Genomic DNA, 5,813 nt, shown 5'->3' on the forward strand with positions numbered 1-5,813 from the left:
TACCATAGTTACAGCATTACAAGGAAGATAACTCTAACGTACTACTTCCTCAATATGAAGCATGGAGATTTAGGGTAGAGGGGAAATTTTGCTGCTCATGTTTCTTTTTCGTCTTCATTATATATTTTTGTAAGGGATAGCTTATCAAAATACTGACTAAATTGAATAAATTTCAGTTGTTGAATCGCACTAAAAATTATAATTAAAACAGGGAACAAATTAAGATTCCTAAATATTCAAAATTATCTACTATCTATATATTTTCAAACAGTTGTTTTTAAATCTGCTGATGTTTGAAGAATTTTGTCTGACTTCAGTTTAAAAGTAGTTAAGACACCAGCGGCGGCGAGAAGACATGCGGTTTAGTGAAAGAATTTCATTCGTCATTATAACGAGGCAATTATTCCACAATTCTTTCTTGTTTTCACTTATCTAATTCAAGAGAACTGCTGTTTTTTTTAAATAACCAAGTAAATATATATTATACAAGCATTCATTTTGAAACTACAAACAGGATGAAAGACATGTAAATAATTCAATTAGTGTATTAATTTATTTGAATTCGCTATTAGAAAAATGTTTAATTAAATACATAGATTTAGATTCAACTCTTATATTTACGTATACATGTATACTTGTATACTCAATGTACTTGTTCAGAGCCCTAATTACAAAAAAAAAAAAGAAGAAGTAAATGCGTAAACAGTGTTCAGCTGCTGAAAGGAAATTAAACATCAAAAATCAATGAAGAAACTTCGGGATAATGGATTCTACATCGTGTAATGCAAAATAGAGTTACGTCCCTTGTACTAACTATTGCATATTTATGGCAATTTTGTTATAAAAAAAAACTAGTTATCATGTACTTTTATGCAATACTTATTAACAGAATTAAAAAATGTCTATAATTCGAAAGTAATTCTACCAGAGTTCAATATCGACAATTTTCCAGAATTTGAAGGTTAAAGGTTAATACGATTTGTCCCTTTATATTTGTTAAGTGAAATACTTCTTGCATACGTTAAGAATATATGCATTTAAAAACTAAACAACACACACACAGTGTGTGTGTACTCGCATGGACTTAAGCAGAAAATGTCATCTCTCTCATTCTCAAATACTGGCTGTTTGGTTCTTTGTTAAATTGTTCCAGTCATAACCTTCGCTCCCACTGTTAACGAGTTCCTAACCCAAACCAATACTCGATATTTTTTTGCTCGCAGTTAGCTGGAAGCCTTTTATTGAACGGAGGGACGCGTCTGTATTTCTTCGATAACTGGCAAAGAAAGGCAGTACAGTTATGGTTTGGTAAAGCCGACCTGTAAAGGGCCGAAACACTCCGACAACTCAGTAATTCTCGTTTCTATTGATCGCAACCAACAATTTGTTAATACTTCTGAACCCAAGTTCATCCTCTACTGCCTTTTTCGTTCTCTACTCTCAACCTTCGATCGCTGATTTACCCCACAAAACTTGAAGTCTAACAATTCCGCCCACACCATCATATCTGCTTGTAACTGCTACACCGAACTCATTTCTGAGTATCTCAGTCAATTCTTGTCACTCTCAATAGCACCTCTCCTAACCTACATTTTTGACACTAATAACGCCCTTAACATTTTCAACTGCTTTCTTTCGGTCCCTTCGAACCATTTTTGCCATGGACATTAAGACCTTCTATGCCGTCTCCATGAACAAATTAAGGCCACCTGAAGCTCTGAGCACAACCCGAGAATGGAACTCCCTTACCCCTTCCATTATCAAACTGAGAGGACATTAAGGCACAATGAGTACTGAATATAAAACATGATTCAAAAAATCATTTTCCTTCCAGACCTGTTCAGATCCCACAATTATATTCAATAAAGTTTGATTTCTTTAAAATTTTATTTAATCAATAAGCAACGAGCGCGCACACACACGTCTCCACGCCCGAAACACACACACACACTCAAACAAACGCATATTGTGTGTATTCTTTTAATTCTCGTTTCAGTCATTTGACTGCGGCCATGCTGGAGCACAACCTTAAAGGGTTTTAGTCGAAAAAATTAACCCCAAGACTTATTCTTTGTAAGCCTATCAGTCTCTTTTGCCGAGCTGCTAAGTTACAGGGACAGAAACACATCAGCATCGGTTGCCAACCGATGGCGTGGACACATGCACACACACAAACACGCACGCGCACACACACACACACACGACGAGATTCTTTGTTTCCGTCAACCAAATCCACTCACAAGGCTTTGGTCGGCCCGAGGCTATAATAATAGACATTTGCCCAAGGTGTCACACAGTGGGACTGACCCGGAGCCATGTGGTTGAGAAACAAACTTCTAACCACACAGCCACACCTATATATACATACATACATTCATACATACATACATACATGCATACATATCTATATCTATAAAAGGCAGGATGTGTGTGTGTGTGTGTGTGTGTGTACGTGAATGTAATTTATTCACGTCCACAGATTAGCACGCATGTCGCTCCAATTTTAGGAGGACATTGGTAACGACCATGGCTGTGCTTTTGTCAACTTATTTTCCCCGAGACACCCGCGGATAGCGGTATAAATCGATTTTCAACCATAACTCTTACCAATTTTGAACGTCGATGAAATCTGTTTGCTAACATGAGTTAAGTCCCCTTCTTGTAATGGTGAAGAGAAGGTGTGCTGTTGTGTGTGTGTGTGTCTGTGTGTATGTGTGTGTGTGTGCGTGTGAGAGAGAGAGTGACAGCGTACATTTTTAAAATTACTTTTTTCGTTGCATCTCTTTTGAGTGAGTGATTGACAGAGAGAGAGAGTGTGTGTGTGATAGCGTAACGCTCCCCTTCTCTCTCTCTCTCTGTCAAACACGCTAAAAAAGATGCAAGAAAAAGTAAAATAAAATTTACGCTATCTCTCTCTCTCTCGCTCTCACACACACACACTACAACACACACTTCCCCCCGTCTCTCTCTCTTTCCGCATCAAAAGCCAAATAAAGTTTTTTTACGGAATTTACCGAATGCTGTACCTTAACAGCTGATAGATCATTGACAACTCTGTGACTCAAAACAAAGGATAGTCCTCGCCGAAACTTATCTCCTGCCATAAAATCTTCGATGATATAATGATATCAGAAATAAATCACTGCTTTAATCCTCACCTCATAAAACCTACCATCCAATTAGTGGAACACCTCAAAACAACAACTCAAATGGAATAAAGAGTACATGTATCACAACAACAATAATAGCAAGTGTGTGTGTATAGACTTACAATATATCCTATTATTAAGAAAATTTTACACAAGCATTCAATAAAACTCAAATGGGATAAAGAGTACACGCTTTATCCACCTGAACATTGCATCGGGACCCGCTTGGTAGACAAGTCCCTGACGCCCCACTTTATTGAGGCCACCATTGTTACAGTGTGCGAGAGGGGGGATATGTTTTCATTTCAAGGATGTACCTTTATCCCTCGGGGTCAGACATGCCGTTTAACTTCCGCAGATCGCAGTTCCCGGTGAGGCCATGCTTCGCCATGTCCATCAACAAATCACAAGGCCAAACACAATCGGTGGAATGCATCCATTTGGGGGAACCGTGCTTTTCACATGGGCAACTTTATGTGGCCTGCTCCCGTGTGAGGAGTAGAAACGCTCTTTTTGTGTATGCTCCTCAGAGCAGAACACGCAATGTTGTCTATAGCAAAGTTTTATAGACGTAGAAAGAACAAGTCATCATTGCAGCTTATGTGGTTTTATAAACAGGTGATCCAGAAGCATTGGCCGGACATATTCCTCAAACCATGGCAACATGACTCATGGACTCTTCCTCTTCTTTATTGGACAATGCTGACTTCTCCGACAACAATGTTCACTCAGCCGATATCAGCGCTTGGCCAAGTTGCTCATAGAGTTAGGCCCCCTATTTTTGTTAAGACTGTCATTAAGTTTTCCTAAGCTACTCCAATTCGGATCCCCAATGCAAACCTTTGAATCAACCTTCTCCAATGCAGATCTCTAATGCAACCTTATCCAATCGAAATCTTTGAGTCAACCTTCACTGCAGATCTCCAATGCAAACCTTCGATGCATCCTTATCCAGTGCAAACCTTCAATGCAGATCTCCGAGGCAACCATCTCCAATGCATATCTTCGATGCAGCTTTGACCGATGGAGAGGTTAGCACTAGATCGGGATTAGTCGCTGCCTTTTAGAAGCTCCCGAGCCCCCTTTCGCTAAGTTAGCTTAGGCTTAGGTTAAGGCATAGTTGTGATCCGAACATAACCTCTTCTGATACAGAGGATCGGGAGCCCTTTTGGGCGTTATATTTTCCTTGCCGGAAGAGTTCCCAACCCATGGGCGAAGGGGGTTAGATGATGATGGGGTGGGGGTCGAAAGGGCCGGCATGTGCAACCTGATCACTTCTGCCGGTCAAACTCCCAACCCATGCATTCCAGTCGTGACACTGATTCTGCAGAACTGGGCTGGGTGTGAAAACTAACTTTAAAATATAAATATAGATTTTTTGAATCAGCAATGTTGTGTTCGGTTAAGTCCTTTTTGAGGTGAAAAATCAATAAACTGATTCCTTATGGGATTTCCCAATCAAATTGTCTGCAACCCATTCTGGATATTTTCGGTTTGAACGGCAGTTTTTTCTAGCGGTGTCACCCATAATTATGACCCTAGTATCAATCTATTGCATTTCAATCTGTTTTAAGATTAGGGTTAGGGTTAGGGGTGGGGGGAAGGGTATCTTTTTTTCTTCACAAATGTAAATAAACCCAATCTGTTTCTTAAACGAGGGACATATTCATACGGCACAGAATGTTTTTTTTTTTACCTCAATAGACGTCATTGCTTGGTTGAATTTGCAAAAATTGAAGAAAAAAACAACAAATATCTTACAAACTATAGAATTTTCTCAATAACGTCAAGAGAAAAAGATGTTTTATAAACACATTCTACTAGTATACGAAGTTTAAAAGTGTTTAGTTACGTGGAAATTATTTGAAAAAACTGCCGTTCAAACCGAAAAGATCCCCCATTCTTTTTCTAGTATCTCCACTTATCCGTATAGTAAATAGAAACAGAAAGAAATATATTAGCGACAGAGGCAGTATTAAAACCGAGAGGCAATATTTATCGCCACTTAAATGTTCTATTAGAACAAACTATACTGAGGTAGTTACCATGAGAAACTCTCATAGTTGACTTTTTGGAGCAAAATGCACTTTTCTTTAAATCGCTAGTGGAGACATAAATCTCCGCTACCACTAGTCATATGATTTCCACCTTGCTTGGTCTTGTCATTGATGGACACTGAACCACAAGAGGCAGCAGCAGTTCAACTTGCCGTCAGCGATATATAGATTAATAGAGCCAAAATAGAAACTGGCAGAATCGTTAGCACGCCGGGCGAAATGCGTAGCCGTATTTCGTCAGCCGCGACGTTCTGAGTTCAAATTCCGCCGAGGTCGACTTTGCCTTTCATCCATTCGGGGTTGATAAATCAAGTACCAGTTACGCACTGGAGTCGATATAATCGACTTAATCCCTTTGTCTGTCCTTGTTCGTCCCCTCTGTGTTTAGCCCCTTGTGGGTAGTAAAGAAATAGGTATTTCGTCTGAGTTCTGAGTTCAAAATTCCGCCGAGGTCGACTTTGCCTTTCATCCTTTTGGGATCGATAAATCAAGTACCAGTTACGCACTGGAGTCGATATAATCGACTTAATCCCTTTGTCTGTCCTTGTTCGTCCCCTCTGTGTTTAGCCCCTTGTGGGTAGTTAAGAAATAGGTATTTTGTCTGCCG

This window comes from Octopus sinensis, linkage group LG2, assembly GCF_006345805.1.
Source record: "Octopus sinensis linkage group LG2, ASM634580v1, whole genome shotgun sequence".
Lineage (NCBI taxonomy): Eukaryota > Metazoa > Mollusca > Cephalopoda > Octopoda > Octopodidae > Octopus > Octopus sinensis.